Raw genomic sequence first — 21270 nt, forward strand, 5'->3', positions numbered from 1 at the left:
TGGAGTCCCCTTCCACACTCTCTTGTGGAAGCCTGTCTCCTACTCCTAAACACCGTCTCTCTCTCTATTCCCTTCCATTCAGTATGGAAGCTGCTTTCTGCTCCTGGATTCCATCTTTCTGGATTCTCTCACTCAGCGTGAGAGTTAGCTGTTTCTTTTTCTCTCCTTCTCCTGTTTCTCTCTCTCTCTTTAAATAAATCACTTTCTATAAACACTTTTGAAAAAAAAAGTTTACATAGTATTAGATAAAACTATTTTGAGATAGCTAATTTGTTATTAACCATATATAGAAAAAAAATCATTTAAGGCTCGAGGATTGGAAAAGCTCTATTATGTGTTCAAGATTGTTATTTGCAAGTCATGTTATGTTTGTCTCCAAAGTAAATCTTCTTTTCATAATTTGGTTATCTGATAATAAAGGAGGCCCTTCACTGTAAAATAGATATTATAAGGATTTAAGGTTTTTAAAAATATTTGAATGAGGTGTGACATACTCTAAATCTTTGTATTAATTCATTTTTAAAATTACACAGGTCAGTGAAATGATCCCGATGCAATTGGTAGCATGCATAGTTGATGATTCATGAATTTGGAGAAAAATGATACAATAGTTTGTATAACATTTCTTGGTGAAGAAAGACTAAACCTTCCATTCTCTTACTGAACTGCTTGTAATTTTCAATGCACATTGACTTTTCATTCTTCATATTTGCTGTCTATTTTCATAGTGATGGGAATGGAATGTGATCTCCAGCACTCAGCCATTATCCTGCCCTTTGTGGTCATAGCCTTTGACTCAGGTCTGACTGAGTTCACCGCAACTTATTTTTACAATGATCCTGACATGCAGCCAGTCCACTTGGCAGTATTTACACTCTTGCTTAGCTGATTTCAAAATGAAGATTCTTATTGTTTCTCTTCAAAACACTTCTAGTTTCAGCAAGAAATCTTTTAAAATAAAACTGCTGCTATGCAAATGACTGAAGACAAAATGTATTTTTTTCCCAAGTCCCTGATTCTATTTCAACTATTAAGCTCCACAGAGCTCTCCACTTTTCAGTCTTATTTATAAAGATATTAGCCAATCTAGCAATATTTTCTCAGGAAATTGCTGGGTAGTGATTACTTTTTTTCACAATGGTGAATGGGTTCACTGTTTTCATATACTGTGTTGCAGAAAATATATCCAGTGTGCATGTAGCAAATGCTTGTTTTGTTCAGTATTAAATTACTGAATTGTTTCTGACTGTCAGTGAGGCAAAGGGAACATTGCAAGATTTGAGACTGGGGTTATTTTCTTTCTGACTTTTGATGTTCTCCTTTTATGGTTTTGTTTTGCTGTTTACTGTATGTATTATTTCATTTCAGTTTTTATCCTTCCTTGGTGGGCTTTTTACAACCTACTGGGAGTTGATGGGCTTCAAATTTTCTAGGTATAATTTTCTAGTTTTCTCCCCATCACAATGTTCAGTGATCTTTTATTTATTTATTTTCACAGAATTAGTTTGCCAGGGTGGTTGCAAAAATAAACGGTAACTAAAGTACATGAATTCATCTTGCTTGTAATTTTGCTTTATAGCTTATCCTCGTGGTTCCCAAACTTTAGTGTACACTAGAATCACCTGAAAAGTAGTTTAAAACCAACCAGACAACTGGTTGCCACCCCAGAATTCAGTAGTTCTGAGGGGTGGGGTCTGAGATTTTGAATTTCTAATGACTTCCCTGCCAATGCCACTGCTGCTTGGCAAGAGACCACAGTTTGGAAATTACCTCTGTAGAACATGAAAGAACACTAGACACTAGTCATTTTGTTCAAATAAAATAGCATGCTGTCATCTGCTGAAGAGGGCACAAATGGCACTGTACTTAAGAAATGGCTGTGACTTTCTCTTCTTAAAACAGCATAACTTCTTTAAGCTTAGCTCTTGCATTCTGTGAATAAAACTCAAATTGAAGGAATGGCCATATTTCTGACAAGTCATGAGGCTTACCAAGGTCAATTTCATTTGCTATATCACTTAAAATACAATTCTACTTACAATTGCCCGGCATGGATGACTGCACTTTTTTTTAATGTACATAATACTTTTTGACACCGAGAAATAAGAAGCTATGAAAATAAGGTTGATAACCAGTGAAGGAGTTTTTCCTTAAATGGTTGCAATCTGCCAAGAGCTGATAAGGAAAGAATCCTGTGGGGACAATGACAAAAAACTTAAAGCCATCAAACCCATGTTAGCACTAGGCAAGAAAACAAATAGAATTCCAGGCAGTTCAGAACAAATACTACAAATCAGAGACCATATTCCAACCTCCTTTCAATCTTACACTTTTGAAAGACAACTTAGAAGTAAAAAGGACGGTAAGCAACTCCACGCTAATAGTTAACATTGTGCCTTTACTTTTGACTTTCTTCTGTTGAGCTGGAATTAAATTTGTCTTCAGTAAAAACTTTACTCAATTTCTCTATAGTGCATATCATATTGTCTCTAATGTAAAATGCTAGAGAAAAATAAACTGAGGCTGAGCAAGGGTAGGTTAATTATTTAAAATTGTGTTAATTATGATGAATTTGAGTAATGAAGTTACGCTTAGAAGATTTCTGTTGTGCCTTTATATTCTCTGTTCGAAATGGTTTTGAAGCTATAAAGTATTATTGGAGAAGGATATTATCAGATGAAGTTAAAATAATTAATCTTAGCTTCATGGGTCCATATCCTTGAAGTGGATAATTATTCCTCATTTTCCACATCATATTATATAGAAGGCATGTCTCAGATTTATAATTTTTTTACTTTGACATTAAAATGAGTTGTGTGTCAAATTTTGATACTACTTCTTAAACAGAGTACTTAAAATGAACGGCAGCAGAAAATGGACCAACTGGAATTGTTGTGACTTATGTAATCTTATGGTTTACAACATTTTAAAGTTGTTCAGCTAAGGTAGATGGGCATAAAGCTAATAATATCAGTAGCACTTTATCATTGAAAGGTTGCCATATGCAAGGCAATATTCCCCAGGCTGTGAACTGCACAACTTCTTTAAAATGTTTTACAGATGACATCGCACAGTTTGTGGAATTTTAGGTTTTGGGAAGTCAAATAACCTGAAAATCTTATGCAGATACTAAATCCTGAAGCTAGAATTTGAAATCATCCTATTCTTTTAATTATACTGCCTTATTAAAAGTTTATATTAATACATTCAAGCTTATTTATATGTGCGAACAATCTCCTCTTGTTGATAAAAATATGTTAATAGAAATGATTTGCCAAAGTGGAATTATATAAAAGACTGCCTAGAAGGTGAATACTGTTGAAATCTGGTAGGGGTGGGGATAGCCATAGATCTTTATAGTACAAATATATTGCTATATTATAGAAACATCCTGCTTAGTTGAAATGCAAAAGTGATCAAGAAAACAGTGCATTGTTTTGTGGATTTATGAGACGAGGAACTTCAAGGTGAGATAGCTCAGTGACTGGTGAATATAGTGAATGTCAGTGAAATAAGAGGAAATAAAGACTCCCTAGCATACAGCAAAATATATTGACTTTTATGATGTTTTTCTTTTTCTCATATATTTTTTCTTCTTGTTCCAAATTGTAAAATAATATCTGCATTTGTTTTCTGCTAAATTGTTGTTTACTGAATCCACTTCTTATCAGTGATAAAAGGAGTTATTTCAAAGAAGTGGTCAGTGCAGTTGAAAGTATGAGAATAAACTATCCCTATCCAAATCTCATGTTGAATTGTGATCCCCATTGTTGGGGAGGGATCTGGTAGTAGATGATTGAATCATGAGAGCATATTTCTTCCTTGCTGTAATCAGGAGGGTGAGTTCTCATGAGATCTGGTTGTTTAAAAGTGTGTAACACCTCACCTTTGTGCTTTTCCTCCTTCTGTGGCCATGTAGGATATACCTGCTTCCCCTTTGCCTTCTGCCATGATTGTAAGTTTCCTGAGTCTATCCCTGTCAGGCTTCCTGTATGGCTGTGGAACTGAGTCGATTAAAGCTCATTTCTTTATAAATTACCGAGTTTACTTATTTCTTTAGAGCAGTGCAGGAATGGACTAGTTAGTGAGGGAAAGCTTCTCTCTTGGTGTTCCTATGGTGTTTGGGCTCAGTTTTACTCATTGTCTTGTAGAAGCTCTGAACCAAATTGTCAACCTCTGGCAAGTATAATTTGAATTAAAGATAAAAAGTATGAAATATGTCTGTTTTTTTAAATTAATTTCAGCTGCCTGTGCAAAGAAAAAAAAAGGATAAGAAATATCTAGGTAAAGATAATTTATTCAGAAAAGTAGTCAAGAAAATAGAATGGCTTCAATGGAGAATATTTGAGTTATTTTAGAAACAACATCAAACTGGCAGAAGTTTGAATAAAATGACAATGATGTTAATAAAATAGCAAATGTACTCTATTTCAATAATAGAAGTGGGATATCATTTTAAATAAGTTGATTATAAAGGTAAATTTTTACAAAAAAGAGATAGGGCCAGGGAGATATTAATTTAAAATTATGTGAAAACAGACATTGACTAGGGCTATAACCTTATCATCTTGATGTCACATAGTATTGATTATCATAGGAAGGATTTTTTTATTTATGTTATTGTATAAAATACTTGAGTTTAAGAAATATTTCATTACATTGTTTGATAATCACCCAACTGAGGTATTTTATCAAGATAATAAGCATTCTAATGATCACACAATCCCTTAAAATATCCTTATATAGCCAAATGAAAATATGCAGGTACAAATTGTTTTCTTTTAGGTGGGCTGTATTATTACACCCTAGTTAATTGAATCCCCAGAAGTGATTACAACATGACTTCCTTCCGTGAGTATACATTTAATAGCAGTAATTTTCCTTCAAAAAAGTAATGTTAGAGTAACAAACATTGACATTGGTCAAAAGGGAGTTTTTATACATCTAAGAAATAACTGTCAGTAGCAATTAAGCTGTTTCATAGGTAAAGCTTACTGAAGGAAGCAGGGAAGAATGAACACACTGTTTTGTAATATGAAATTTACCTACTGAATAGATGACTCACTGAACAAATATGTATTTGTAAGAAACATAGAGCAAGCAAGAATGAATTAAAATATAGGTGCCAAATATGAAGTAAAATCTAGATTTTGATTTATTAATTTTGACAATATATTTATAGAATGACTAATGGTCTTTTTTATAGAATTTACATTAATTCAATTTTCTTGGAGAAAATATTTAGAAGTTTAAAATGTTTGCTCTGGAGAATAAAAGGGGCAGTTGATTGAAGACACAGAAATAACTGAGAGCATGGATGAGCTTGGTGAAAATGAACGTGGTACTCTTCAAAACAAAATGATGTAATTTAGAAGCATTCAGCAGCCTATTGGTAGCCATAAAGAATGAATGCAATTTACTGCATTAGTTGGGTGTGCAGCAGAGAGGTCGAGGTACCTTGAAGTGTTGTATGAGCTTCAGTTGCACAAAAACTTATCGTAGAGCTGCAAGAGAAAAAGTATTTGATTACATGAAATTTTAACATCGAAAGGATAGGCGGAAAAATTAAAACTTGAATCAGAAAGCTAGGAAGAAAATAAGATCAGAAGAACACTAACACAAACAAAATTGCAAAAGAGATGTTCAATGCTCCAGAAAGCTTAAGGAATACTGGGTAAAATGTTAGCTGGCAGATAGATGTAGAAAGAGAAAAGAAGTTGGTGGTGACAGTAGCCTGGCAAGCCAGGGAGTCGTTGCTTTTCCACTGAGATCTGCAACATCTCTCAGATATTGTATTTCCATGTTTGAACCAAAGCAAGGACCAGATCACCAGTGTATTTAATTCGTCAGGAGAAATTTTGTGCTGCTTTATCAACACTGCTGGTGAGAAAATCTCATGTTTTTATTGTAGTACAATTCACATAGTGTAAAATCAACCATTGTGAAGTGTACAATTAGTGGCATTTTGTACATTCACAATATTATACAACCAAAAGCCTCATTTTTAATAAGCATAGTTTGTCTTGAAACGTAAAATGAAAAAGCCTGAAGAAATCATATAAGGAAAGTGTTGATTTCTAGCACAGACCTAAGAGAAATGAAAGAGAACATGTGAAGTAGGCAAGGGAATGATTTCACTCTTCACTGACTAATGGTTTTAATTATGGTCTAGAATATCTAACAAGAAATAAGAACGTCTCCATCTGGTAGCAAATAACTGACTTTCAAGGAGACACCCACAGCGCTACTTCAGCTAATCAAGGATTGTGCCAAAGCTGTGGTTTTCCTGATAGCTTTATGTCCCCTTACAGTTGTGTATACTTTATTTTCCAACAAGTACCATCTTATTTGGTGTTGTAAAAATTTTATAGCATGCTAGGTCTTTTTTGCTTTTACTTTTTTTTTTTTTGAACAGAGCAATTATGTCTTGCAGAGCAGGCTATTTTAAATCATCATTTAAATAGAAAATATTATTTAAATAGAGTTATAAAATGATTTTCCTATACCTGCAATTAGTGAAAGTATTTCTGGGAATTCTAAGCTCAGGAAAGAATTTTAGTGTTTGGAGAAAATTGAATGAAATGGAAGAACTGTCACATACAAATGATGAGATTAGATAGATTTGGTGTTGTGATGTGATGTTATATATTGGTTTTCATTCAAGGTTCCTGGCTCACAACTTCTGTAGCCCTTGTTATAGTCTTCTGTTAGAATGTTGAGTGTATTGGGCCTCAGAGGCAGGCCTCCGATCTTGTCCTGTCCTCCATTCTCTTGCCTTTCTCTTACCTGCTCCAGGCAGGACTCTACTCTTCCCTGGTCTTCCTGATCGTGGGTCTTCAGACCTTTCCCAGAGAGGGTCCTGCCCTATGCTCTAGGAGGAAGGAATACTGATGCCCTGAAGTTTCCATAAAATCCCAAGATGATTGGGTTAAGAGAGATTCCAGATAGGTGAACACATAGAGGTTCCTGGAGGGTGGCCACCTGGGGAGAGCATAGAAGCTGTATACCACTCTCTACATACCTGCCCTATGCAACTCTCCATCAGTACCCTTGCAAAACCAGAAAATGTAAGCAATTGTTTCCCTCAGTTCTGTGACCTATACTAGCAAATTAACTGAACCAAAACAGAGAGTCATGGGAACCCCAACTTGATGCCAGTTAATCAGAAGGTTCAGAGGCCTAGAATTTCAACTGGTGGGTGAGGGGCAGTCTTGGGGACTGAGCCCTCACCCTGTGGGATCTGACGCTGTCTCCAGATAGACAGTGTCGGAACTGAATTGCAGGATGCCTTATCTGGTATCCACTGCTTGGTGTGTGACAAAACTCTCCCCTACATTTTGTCACAGAAGTCTGTGTTGACTGTTGTGATGTGAGAGCAGAGGAAAACCATGGCTTGAGAAAGTTTTCCCCTTGGGAGAGAAAACAAAAGCTGGCAGATAAATGTAGGAAGAGAAAAGAAGATGGTGGTGACAGTAGCCCAACGTGCCAGGGAGCCACTGCTTTTCCAAGTCGCTTTCTTCCAGGTTTGATTGGTGGCCAGCATGGCCCATGAAAATCAGTAAGAACTTGCCTGTCAGAAAAACATGAAGAAAACCCAGAAAAATAGTAAGGGGAAAAGAAAAGAGGATAGCTTGACTACCTCTCAGAGAAAGCAGAGGGACTCTGAGATCATGCAACAGAAGCAGAAGGCAGCTGATGAGAAGAAGTCTTTGCAGACAAAAGAAAAATGATGAATGGCTATTTGGAAAACCTGAGTGCTACTGCCAACTGAGTGTATCACAAGCTCTAAGGTCAAGATTCTGCAGAGTGAACAGTCATTACATACATTATGACTTATTTTTTTAAAACTATTTTAAACTTTACCTTTCAGCTTGATTTAGTGGAATGCTTTGGAAGCATTCTTCAAAGAATAAAGCACTAACCATGCAAAAAAAAATGTAGAAATATGAAGACTTTGAAACAGAGTGTAGGCACAGATGTAGAGAGTCCAGCTGCAGGTTGTATTTAATAGGACTTGGTTAAGTATTTACACTGCTTTCTCTTATTAAAAACCATGATGACTTGATTCAGGTAGTTTCCCTTCTGCTATGAACATAAGATCATAGATGAAACAAAACCTTCAAAGTAAGATCTAACTAAACACCAAAGAATAAAGGAAAAATTCAAAGAGCGCAACTATAATAAAAGTCAACACGGTGAGAAGTGATGGCACTGCAGCCCACAGTAATTGTTACCCTGTATTTAGGCATGAAAGTCTGGGTGTAGGCTTGTGTTTCACACAGGAAGACCAGAGAGACAGCCTCAGGCTGTTGAAAGCGGGGAAAATGGATTTTCTAATCCTGTACAAAATATGCATGAAAATCTCTTCATAGAGATTCTCCATTTATGAAAATTGACCTAGAAAAACTCTACATACACACCAAAAGATTTGACCTAAAATTTTTGCTCTGTCTAGGGTCTTAGGTATAAAGGAGGGACGGCAAATATGAAAAATAAAAGCCTTGTGCCCAAACATGTCTATATTTAATTTTTTTCTGTCTAAAATCATTCCAGAACCATTGTAATCCATATATGCTCATCAGTAATAAGGACATTTAAATAACAAAAGCAGAGGAAAAGAAAAAAATTAATGCTGAAAATGAGCTCACACAACTGGATTACATGATACGATTAGAATGTTAGTAGATGGAAATAAAAAGAAAGTATTATGAATATGAAAGTATTATAAATATGAAAATCAGAAAAAAATTCTAACAAAACATGCTAAAGTTTATTGATGGCTAACAAAATTATATATATTTTATAATCTACATATGCTTATATATTATTTATATTTATTATAAGGAATCGGCTCATGTAATTATAGAAACTGAGAAGTCCCATGATCTGCTGTCAACAAGCTGGAGACATAGGAAAGCTAGTTATGTAATGTAGCCTGAGTCTGAAGTGCTGAGAACTGGGGAATTTCAAGGGCAGAAGATGACAAGATGTTCCAGTTCAAACAACGCAGTTGAAAAACAAAGAGGGTAGATTCCTCCTTTCTTTACTTTCTGTTCTATTCAGGCCCTCAGAAGATTGAATGATACCCAATCATGTTGGAAAATGTAATTTATTTTGCTCAATACACCAACTTAAATTCTAATTTCATTTGCAAACACTGTCACAAATACACCCAGGAAAATTAATCTAGGTACCCCAGGGCCCATTCACAGTGATGCATACCATTGTCTCTCATACTCAACTAGCAGACTACGAAGCTTGTGAAGAGCTAACCAGAGAATTAGTGACCTGAGAGGTAGATCTAAGAAAACTACCTGACATAGTACAGAGAAATTTAAGCAGATGGTGATAGTAACCGTAAGGCACACAAGGGGTTTCCAGGGATATTCGTCATATTCTCCTTCTTTCATTCGGGACAGGTTCCATGAGCATGGTCACTTTCTGAAAACTTGTGAAGCCGTACAAAGAAGAGTTATAAACTTCTAAAAATAGTTTTAAAAAGTTTATAAGTACAAAAAATGTGAAATGTAACATTGGAAATTGTAAAGAAAAAATTATGTAAAAATTTCTAGTAATTTTAGAAAAGTAAAAATGGAATTAAAAACAAGAAAAAAAAACCCATGATGACCAGAAATACAAAACACAAAATAAGATGGTTGAACTAAATCCAAATGTAAATCTACTTATTTAAATATAGAAAATATTAGCTTTGATAAAATAACAAAATTTTATTCAAAAGAATCATACCTAAAATTTAATGACTATGAAATTTTGAAATTCAAGAAACAAAAAAGGGTTGGCCAAGTATTACTTGCATAAAATATTAATATATTAGACTTTACTATATATTTACTACAGATAAAAGGAGTCATTAATTAACAATAAAAAATAATTCGTTAGTCAGATCTTGTAGTCTCATATCCAAATATCTGTAATTCAGGAATTACTTAAAATTATTTTTTAACAGAGGCTTTAACATTGCTAAAAAATTAAGGGAAGATGAATTTTAATAATGTAGAAACAAAGCTCAGAGGAAGAAGAAGGATGTAAGGGGCAAAAGAAAACATAAAATTGGACTTATGTAACAGTCTTCTTAACTCAAGTTATGAGTTAAGGTAGAATTCAAAGTAGAGCTCATTGATCAACAAAAAATATAAATAACTAAATGGAAAGAATGTATATATACTTATTAATACTTGTGAAATGCAGCAAAAGCCATAGAAATTTATAATTTCAAGTACTTTTTTTAAAAGTAAAAAAAAGAATATGTGAGCTAAGTATTAAATTTCAATAGTAAAATAATAATAGTACTTGTAAAAATGTAGAAATATGGAGATAATTATGATAAAAAAACTAATATTAGGTTAATATTAAAAAATAAAAAGCAAATGCTAGTTGTTTTATAAATGTTACTAATATAAAATTTCCAGAAGGACTTATCACAAAAAGATAGTAGGCTTATTTTTTAAATAGTTGGGACATAACTATAAGTAGAGTGAGATAAAGACAAAAGTTAATGGAAGATAGCTTTGTTTGTAATATCAAGAATTCAAAAAAACTAAACATCTCTTACCAGGGGAATGGATAAACACATTTTGCCATAGCTATATAATGGAATACTATGCAGTAGAAATTAATGAACATATGTGGATAAATGTCAACTATAAGGCTACATGAAAATCCAATTCCAAGAAGAATACATATAGCATGACACCAGCTGAGTGAAGGCTTAAACATACATAATGATATCAGCTTTAAATCTTATATCATCAGATCATTCTAGCCCTTCCTCTATTTTTACTCTTATCTGCCATGCAAAAGCTCTCTGATCAATTCCCAGCATCAACTTAATCTTTTACCTGCTGATTTTCCATCACTTTCTTCAATACTGCTGCTGTCATAGTTCTTGATGATTTAAAAGATAATCTATTATCTGACATTTTATGGCATCTCAGTTCTTGAAAGTTCTTTCATCAAGTGATCTTCATCAATATCTCCACTTGTAAGTCTAACATTCAGTCATTGGGCTTTTCAGACATCACTTCCTTCTTTGTGGCTAATGCACCAGCATTGCCACAACTTTGATCTTACTATGATTTACTGTATTAATTTTCTAGGGCTGTCATAACAAAGTACCTTACTGCCTAGTTCACTGAGGAGAAGAAGGCAATCAAGAGACTTTCTACAATCCCCTTTACAATATCTAATAACACACTTGCATTTGAACTCATGTTTTCAACTTTTTCCTCTGCATGTCTTTCACCCTCCTATCTATGAACTGGATCTTCTTCCTATCTTCCAAAGTCTTTGTTTTAATGATTTTTCTTTTTCTCTCAACCATTCCCTTTCTACTGGAACTTTCCTATAAATATATAGACATGCCATTGTTTCTCATATTTTCAAATGACCTCTTAACCTTAAATTTCTCAAATACTTCTCCACTTATCTCCTTACCAATACTCATGATTCCCAGTTTTTCTTCCACTAATTTCTGCTGAATCCCTACCAGCAAGACTTCATTGTTACTACCTAACCAGATGGTTCTTATCAAGGTCACCAATGTCTTCCAATAAAAGACTTCCATGGTCACTTCTCAGTCCTATTTTACTTGATCAGTTAGCATTTGTCATGTTTGTTACTCTGAGAACATCACACTCTCCTGGTTTTTCTTTTTTCTCAAAGGATAATCTCAATTCCATAACTGGTTTCTCCTCATCTCATAATCCCATTGTTGCTCACTGGGAGTTAGTGCAGTCATGCACCTTATAATAATATTTTGATCAACAATGGGCTGGACATACAATGATGGACACATAAAACTATGATGGAGCAGAAAACTTCCTCCTGTCATTTAGTGACACCATAACCACTGTAAAGTCTGTGTACAACCCATTACCTTTTCTATGTTTAGATATGCAAATACTTACCATTGTAATACAATTGGCTACAGTATTCAGTGCAGTAACATGCTACACAGGTTTTTAGCCTAGGAGCAGCAGGCTATGCCATACAAGCTAGGTGAGCAATAGGCTATACAATCTAGCTTTGTGTAAAAATCCTGTGTGATGTTCATGCGATGACAAAATTGACTAAGGATGCATTTCATGTATCCTAGTTTAATGATGCATGACTATATTTGGACCTCTTCTCCTTACTATCATGCTAATTCTCTTGAAGGCCATTCAGTGTCATTTATATGGTAATGCTTTCAAATTTTATGTTTGCGATCTTATTTCCCCTGCAGTCCAGGCTCATATATACAACTGTCCCCTTGCTATTTTTGCCTGATATTCTAATATATATATTTAATTTACTATGTTTGAAACTGAACTCCTGATCATTCTACTGCCACTACCTCCAAACATGCTCTTTTAATAGATTTGTTTGCTTGTTTGTTTCTGTTAATGGTAATCCTCTTTCCAACAGCTCAGAACTAAAATCTTGACCTGTACCGTCATTATCTTTGACCTGGATTTTTGCAGCAACCTCCCAAGTGAACTTCCTGCCTTCTATCAAGTCCACCACTGAAAAACAAAACAACACCAAAATAAATCTAGTCTATTTTTAACATCCCATGATTTTTGGATTAAAATATCAATCATGTCATGCCTACCCTCTGCATTAAATTCAACCAACTGGTTTCCATCTGACAAAGAGTTGTTAATAAATTACTATGAATGCCTACAGCCAGTCTAAATCTGTACACTCCTCTACACTCTTTTGTCTCTCTGATTTCACTTTCTGCTCCTCTCCTCCTTTCTGTATTTCTTTACTGCTCTCTATATGCATCCAGAATATTTTCAGTCCTTCATTTCCTTTAACTCCTTACTCAAAAACCCATTGTCTGTGAAACTTGACACTGACCACACTTTCTTCTTATCTCTTACCCTCATCGAACATATTATATTTTAGAAATTTATTTTGCTCACTGTCTGCCTAACTTACTAGAATGCTATCTTTGAGAGAAGAAGGATTTTGGTCTGTTTTGTCTTTTGTCCTGTTTCTAATAGCTAGAATAATACATGTGCTTAATGTAATAATATATACCACTTCATATTTGTTGACTGAATAGTTGAAAAATATGTGTGTGTGTGTATGGGTATACTATGAATTATACATATTTAGCAAATATAAAGATCTGTGCATGGAGAAAATAAATACCACATTGGAAAGATTTATCTCTTAGGTGAATAAATACAGGAAAGAAGTAATCTGAGGAGTACAGAAGGGGATTCAAAATATTTGTGTTATTTCATTAGTTTAGTGAAGAATACATATTTATTATTTGTACTTTTTGTATGTCAGAAAATTAATTTTATATGAAGGTAATGACATACTAATCATACTTTGATCTAATTAGCAACTAGATTAGTTAGATAAAATTCTATTATGCCATGTTGTCTTCCTGAGAACCCTCTTAAAAATTCCCCATAAGTGTTTAAAGAGTTGCTTGATTTAAAAAATATCCTTCATTTCTCTATATTCCATAATTTTAGACATTTTTCTACTGTTGTATCTATTGTATTTTGGCTTTAATTTCATTTTTCAAAATTTCTAGCATCTCTTTCACCTCTCTGTCACTTTTTATTAATTGTTTTTTATCCTCATTAGAGGTCATAGTTTTCTTTTTCTTACTATATCTGTTTCTTAGACTGGATGTCAGACATTCAGAATTTTACATTCAAATGATACTGTGTAGATTTGATGTTCTATAAATTTTTTGATCTTTATTTGAGAATGCAGTTAATTTACTTTGAGACAGTTGAAACCACTTTGGTTTATTTTTTTATTTTTTATTTGTTAGGTGACTCCATAGCAGTGATAACCATCAGGCTAACATTACCCATTACTGATGTAAGAGTCTTCTGAATATTCTGTCGAATGCCCTGTAGATCCTGAAATGTTCCAGTCAGTCAATTTCCTGCCCTGTGTGAATACCAGGCACTGTTTCCTCTAATTTTATTGAATGACCTTTCCCTCAATCCTAAAGTAGTTTCCCCACCTGCATGTGCTGCTTAGTACTTTGCTAAGTAGTCAGGGGAGACTCTGCAGACAGCCACAATTTTCTCCCTGCGCAGTTTTCTCCTCTCTGGTACTTTCACCTGCCGGTTACAGCCACTTAGTTCTCCCCAGGGTCTCTACTAAGCTTCCTCAACTCAGGGAGTTTTCAGGACTCTGTAACAAGGCTGAAACCTTTCTCAAGGAAATAAGCTGAAATAAATATAAGATTCCTCCAGGTTGTTTTCCTTCTTTCTGGTATTGCTTCTGTCTTTTGTTGTCTGGTACTAAGTGTCTTAAAAATTATTGTTTCTTTTCTCCTCTTTTTGTTCTGTCTTTTGGTTATTTCAGATGAGATTATAAGTCTGTTCCTTATTATTACACCTTGATCAGAGCTTGTGTTTTATTACCTATCACTTTCAAATATATTTACTCTTTAACAGTATGTGATATTAAAAATACATTGCTTGTTTCTTTCTTCTGCTTTTTCATTTCTTCAATATTTTTATGCATTTTTCCTTTCTATGTTTTGCTTTTCCTCTGCTCTTTTCTACTGTGGTATCTATTAGTTTTTAATTTGTACTCCACCCTCCAATTTCACCCCCAGTAACTCCTGTGGCCTGAGAGGTTTTGTTTTATATCTTCCATTTGCCTAGGCAAATAGTTCTGAGCATTTTTGTTTTTAATTTTAGCTGATCTTTCAATGTTTGCATAACTCTTTATAATTCATTTTTTCCCCATTTATATGTATTAAATCAATGCTTTCATCTTTGTTGCTGTGTGTTTCTGATATTTTCCCATTATTTATTAAAAGACTAGTTTCCTTTTATCTTTTCTTTTCTTGGAATACACTTGCATGGCGTTAGACTTCATTTATTTATTTTTTTGTAGTATCTGATGTTTAAATGATGTGGGTTTTCTGGGAAGATTAGCTTGGGCACAGTTTCAAACTTTTTGTTTTTTTTTTGTTTGTTTAAATAATTTGCTATCTGTGATCTACTCCCAGATGATCTGATATCTAATGTTTTGGTCCTGCTCAATTTCAGTTCTGTGCTTAGTATTTGGTCTCTATGTGAACAGTTTTCTTTTATAAGAGAGAATTAGCTTGATATTTCTCAAATTTTCTGGGGAATATACTAAGATAGAAATATTAGATCATTCAGGTCTGCTTACAAGTTTTTTCATTTCTATTAATTCAGCTTCTATGAGAAATTGTCCTAATTTCACTGGTCATTCCCAGCTTCATCTATTCAGGTTGCCACTCAGTAAAATACTTGAAGTGAGAAGAATATATTGGTTTTTTTGGGAAGAAGGGTATTTCCATTTATTTTCACACTGTCATTCCTAGTTGCTGCTTTGGTGGTATGACCAACCCCATTGTTATTTTCAGATTCATCAGGCTTCTGTTGCCTATTTTTAAAAAGATATAATCAGATGTTAACAAGTGTTGACTTGTTTGATTCTCAGAAAAAAGTTTGGAAGTAATTTTAATATACTCAGGTATACCATGTGTATAATTTTACAAAATAATGTAAAACTTAAAACAGAAAAAGAAAATTTAATGAAAATATATCAATAACCATAGTAAGAAATATACAAGAATAAATCTAACAAAAGAAAACTTAATCCATGTTTATGGATAAAGTTTGTAAACCTATTGAAGGAAATAAAAGTATGCTAAATAATTAAAGATATATATCGTGCTTGTGAGTGACAAAACTTAGCATTACAAAGATGCCAATTTTGGCCAAGCAATTTTATTCATTCATTGTTATCATAGAATTCGATTAAACTCTTGTTAAATGTATACTAAAGTTAAAAACAAAATTTGCCAAAATATTAAAGAAGAAAAAAGAGAGCTTGTCAATATTTATTATAATGATAACATTGGTATGATTACAGTAATACATTAATAATATACAAAAGAAAATGTATGGATAAATGCATGGTAAACTTATTCAAGTGAGGGCAAGGATATCACATAAACTGAGAATGTTTAAGTGAAGCAAAGATGAGAAATGTGAATACATAAAGACTGTAGTTCCCTTTGTAATGTTTTAGTGCTTTAACAAATATGGGAGGTAAAAATGAACAAATGTCTACATCATTAAATCTGCATCATTATTCTTAACATGTTAAAATTTCTTCTCCTCTTCCTTCTTTTTCTGCTTTTCCTCTGCCTCCCCTTCTTTCTTTCTTTACCCCTTCTTTCATTGTTCCTTCTCCTCCTTCTCTTCCTTTCTTATTTCCTCCTCTCTGTTACCAGGAACTTTGCATTATTTTTCAAATATATCTAAATTATTTGGTTGTTTTTGATTTGTCATTAGAGAGTGATTCAGATTTTACAAGAAAAAGAAAATGTTTATGGTGTTCTATTGCTCTCCTCTAACTTCCTGTTTTTATTTTGTGTGGTAGTGTGAATGGAATCTTTGAACGGAATTTATGAGGAGAAAACAGCTGTTAGCAGCAAATGATAGAGTTCATTAGTTGTCCTTTCAATATGCATTGTGCATAATTGCATGGTTCAAATTTTATTTTAGTTTTAAAGTCTTTTAAAAATATATTGGTAATTACCAGACCACCAGGCACTAAAACCCATGATGAATAATCAGTTTTGGAAAATACTTTAAATACTGCAAAGCTATTTGATTCCTTAAAAGGAGGCACAGAATACAATATTAGGCAATAAGCCTAGCTAAAAATTTTTCATATATGGAAAAACTAGCTATGGGAATTTCTGTAGTCATTTTTAAGAATTGTATTTGAGGCAGGGCAATGGCAACACAAATAACATGGTGGACAATGAATATCTGTTACTCACCTGAAATTGGTGAAAAAGTGATCCATGACATGAAGCTCATATTCAGTTACACATGGGTAAAGCATGTCATTCTGAATAGTGGGGTGAGGGGGTCTATTACCAACGAAATTTAATAGAGTGGAGTGCTGGGAATGCTATTTTATGCATTAATCTGTTAGATTAACAGTGACATGGCACACGCAACTAATGATGGTTGATCTGATTTTTCTTTTAGCATGTTAAAGGTATCTATAGAAATTAAAATAGAAAAGAAACACATTAAGCAAGTTCAATGCCTTCCAATGTATTTGGTCATGGCCCTGAAGGAGAATGAGTCCACCATGGCACCCTGCCGACCTTGCACATATCCATATAAGTCACACAAACAAAGATTTGAACCACAAGTAATCTGAGTATTAGCAGAATGCCTTATGAGGCTCCTGGAACGTAAAAAGATAGAGGGCATGCAGGGAGCTTCTACAAGGCCGTTTCCTACTCACCTCGAGTGATCTTTTTGTTATTATGAAAAAATTTCTCGTCACCTCCTGAATTCTGATGAGGTATGAAGCTTCAGAAGAGCCACACTCAGAAAAGAACTTCAGAAGCATAAGTCCACTTCGTTGCAGTCTAGAGTCAGATCCTCAGCGACAGGACATCCTGCTACTTACACCAAGGTGTACTGTTTTGTTTAGTGTTGTTTTTTTTTTATTTTAGGACAAAGCATGGAAAGCTGGCATCTTTGGCTAATCTTTTTCTCTTGAGAAAGTAATAAAGTAAGTAATGAACTGCTTGAATCTAAAAGTGGCTTGCTGTATCTTTATCAGTCAAGCTTCAGCTTTGGCCTGGACTTGATTTTTGTGTGCTTGACAACTTCAGCTTAAGAAATTCATTTTGCATCACTGAAAGAGGGCAGCAGATTATTTTTCCAGCACTGAATCAACAAAGTTGTTAGTCCTGTTCATGTCCTTGGAAAAACATAGACACACACTGTATCTGTATATCCATAATACAGTCCCTGAATGTTCTCTGATATCCAGTTCTTATCCTTTCATTTTAATGTACTATTTTATCTAGAGATACGATTCTGCCAAGTCTCACTTCCACTCTCACAGGAATCTAAATACTGCTGTTGAAGTACAATTTTTACAAACAGCTGTCTTTATATATATATATATATATATATACACACATATATATTTTGAGGCAGAGTCTCACTGCTACCACAGTTTTTATAACCAGCTATATATTTGTGTGTGTGTGTGTGTGTATATATATGTGTGTGTGTATGTATACATACACACATATATATGAGAGAGAGAGAGAATCAGGTGTGTATGTGTATATGCATATATATATATATATATATGCATATACACATACACATATATATGTATGAGAGAGAGAGAGAGAGAGTCAGGGTCTCACTTCTATGGCTCAGGCTGGAGTGCAGTGGCATGATCATGGCTGACTGCAGCCTTGACCTCCTGGGTTCCGGTGATTCTCCCGCCTCATTTTCCTGAGTAGCTGGGACTGCAGGCGTACACCATGTCCAGCTAATTCTTTTTGTCATTTTAGTAGAGATGAGATTTAACCATGTTGCTCAGCCTGGGCTCAAACTCCTGGACTCAAGCTATCCACCCACCTTGATCTCCCAAAGTGCTGGGATTACAGGCGTGAGCCACCATGCTCACCATCTTAACATTCATTTCAAATATCTCAGGATCTAATTACCCAACGGGAAGGAGCCCTTCAAATCACCTGTTAGAGTGTATGATTTTTAGTTTTAATGAACCTGTCCACTTTTGAGACCGAGAATTGGCAGAAATATGACAAAATATATAAAGACAGACTGAACTGAATAATTGAAAGATAAGCTCTCTGAGAACAGGAATATGGTCCCTTTTTTTAACTGCTATTATTTTTATTCATAGAATAGTATTAGATACAATGTAAGTACTCAATTATAATTTTTGATTGAATAAAGAAATATTAGCATAGCATAGCATAACATAACACAGCATAAACTAGAACAATTTGTCCTGAGGCATGGTGAAAAACTTTCTATTATTTTGAAAATATATTAATCTAATTTCAGTCTTACGATTTAAAGTGACAAAGAATGACATTGTCAAAAGGAGTTTACGTTACATGGTAGTTAATTTTATGTGCTAACTTGAGTGGACTAAGGAATTCTCAGATGGCTGATGCAGCATTTTTTCTGGGTGTGTCTATGAGGGTGGTTCTGAAAAATGTTGGCATTTAAATTGGTAAACTGAGTAAAGAAGATCACCCTCACCTATGTAGGCAGGCATCATCTAATTTATTGAGAGCCTCAGTATGATAGAGAGGTAGATGAATTTGCTTTCTAACTGAGCTGGGGCATCCATCTTTTTCTGTCCTTTGGAAATCAGCACACTTGGTTTTTAGACCATTGAGCTTGGACTGGGTCTTACATAATCAGCTCCTGCTGTTCACAGGCCTTGAGACTCAGGCAGAATTACAGCAGCTTTCCTGGGCCTCCGTCTTGTAGACAGCAGTGCATGAGATTTAGCTTCTATCATCATGTGAGTCAATTTTTATAATAAATCTCATTACATCCTTATATATACTATTGGTTATGTTTCTCAGGAGAATCATGACTAATACACATGCATCTTTAGTACCCAAGTGTCTTCATACTGGGTAAGGAGCAGAAGGTGGAGAAATCATTTTGTTCTTTCTTTTAGTTGATAGTTTGAGAAAAGAAGCAAGAAAGAAAAAGTAAAAACCCATCTACATATTTTTAGTAAGAAAATGTACTGCTATGAACGTTACTGTGTATTATAAGGTAATGGGTTCCAGTAGAAATACAGGTTTATTAAACCACTTGTAAAGAACATATAAGTTGGCAAAGGAAATGCTGTTCTGAGCTATTAGGTTGATACAAAAGTAATTGCAGTTTTGGACCGTGAATTTTAAATAATTATAACTAGGCCACACACATCTTTATTACTCAAAATAGGAGCCATTACAATCAACACACTTTTTGCCAATGTGAAATAAGTTTCAATTTGTTTAATCCTGTAGCGTAAAAAATCCATGCTTCGAGATTCTATGAACTCTTGGAAAGCATTTTCTGCATGCTGCTGGTTGTGAAAGCATTTTCCCTACAAAAAGTTGTTAGATGCTTGAAGAAGTGGTAGTCAGTCAGCAAGAAGTCAGGTGACTATGGCAGGCGAGGCAAAACTTTGTAGTCCAATTCATTCAACTTTTGAAGCATTGGTTGTGCGACGTGTAATCGGGCATTGTGGTGAAGAATAGGGGCATTTCTGTTAACCAATGCTGGCTGCGAGTGTTGTAGTTTTGGGTGCATCTTATCGATCTCTGAGATGTAATGGCTTTGCCGGGGTTCAGAAAGCTGTAGTGGATCAGACTGGCAGCAGGCCACCAAACAGCAACCATGACCTTTTTTTTTTTGATGCAAATTCAGCTTTGGGAAGTGCTTTGGAACTTCTCAGTCTAACCACTGAGCTGGTCTTCACCAGTTGTCATATAAAATTCATTTTTCATCACAGATCACAATCTGAATGAGAAATCCTTCATTTTTGTGGCGTAGAATAAGAGAAGACAACACTTCAAAACGACAGTGTTTTTTATTTTTACTCAGCTCCTGGGACACCCACTAATCAAGCTTTTTCAGCTTTGTAATTTGCCTCAAATGCGGAAAGACCTTGGAATAGTCAGTTCAGTTCTTCAGCCACTTCTTGTGTAGCTGTAAGAGGATCAGCTTCGATGGCTGCTCTCAGTTGGTCATTGTCAACTTCCGATGGCCAGCCACTCTACCGCTCATCTTCAAGGCTCTCATTTCCTTTGCAAAACTTCTTGAACACCATTGCCCTGTATATTCATTAGCAGTTCCTGGGCTAAATATGTTGTTGATGTTGAGAGTTATCTCTACTGTTTTACAACACATTTTGAACTCGAATAAGAAAATTGCTCAAATTTGTCTTTTTCTAACATCATTTCCATAGTCTAAAATAAACATAAAATAAATAGCAAGTAATGTCATTAACAAAAAAAAAAGGTAAAGTGAGAAATGTTCATTAAAATGATGTATACCAACTATATTTATTTAAGAATGTATCCAATATCAATGGCAAATTTCAACAATGCAAAAATGCAATTACATTTGCACCAACCTAACAACAATCTTTTATTTCTATTTTTGTTGTGAAAAAATTGAAATAAAAAATAAAGAATGAAATGCAAACATACATATTCAGTCTCCAGAATTAATGTCAATTAAGATATTATCACATTTAATTTCTGTTTTTTCTAAATAATAAAATTACATACATACCTAAAATTCATTTTATCTTCTATCATTTTTTCTGCCCACATCTATACCACAATCACTGCTATCTCTGCAATAAGAATTGTAAAAGTTGAACACATGGATGAAACAGATTTGATTCATGAAAATAATTTTCTTT

General features: G+C 34.3%; 1 pseudogene; it reads left to right on the forward strand.

Annotated features, from left to right (window-relative positions):
* Nucleotides 1-7541: 7541 nt before the first annotated feature.
* LOC108285606 lies at nucleotides 7542-7757 on the forward strand (annotated as a pseudogene).
* Nucleotides 7758-21270: the final 13513 nt, after the last annotated feature.

This window comes from Cebus imitator, unplaced genomic scaffold, assembly GCF_001604975.1.
Source record: "Cebus imitator isolate Cc_AM_T3 unplaced genomic scaffold, Cebus_imitator-1.0 Scaffold303, whole genome shotgun sequence".
Taxonomy (NCBI): domain Eukaryota; kingdom Metazoa; phylum Chordata; class Mammalia; order Primates; family Cebidae; genus Cebus; species Cebus imitator.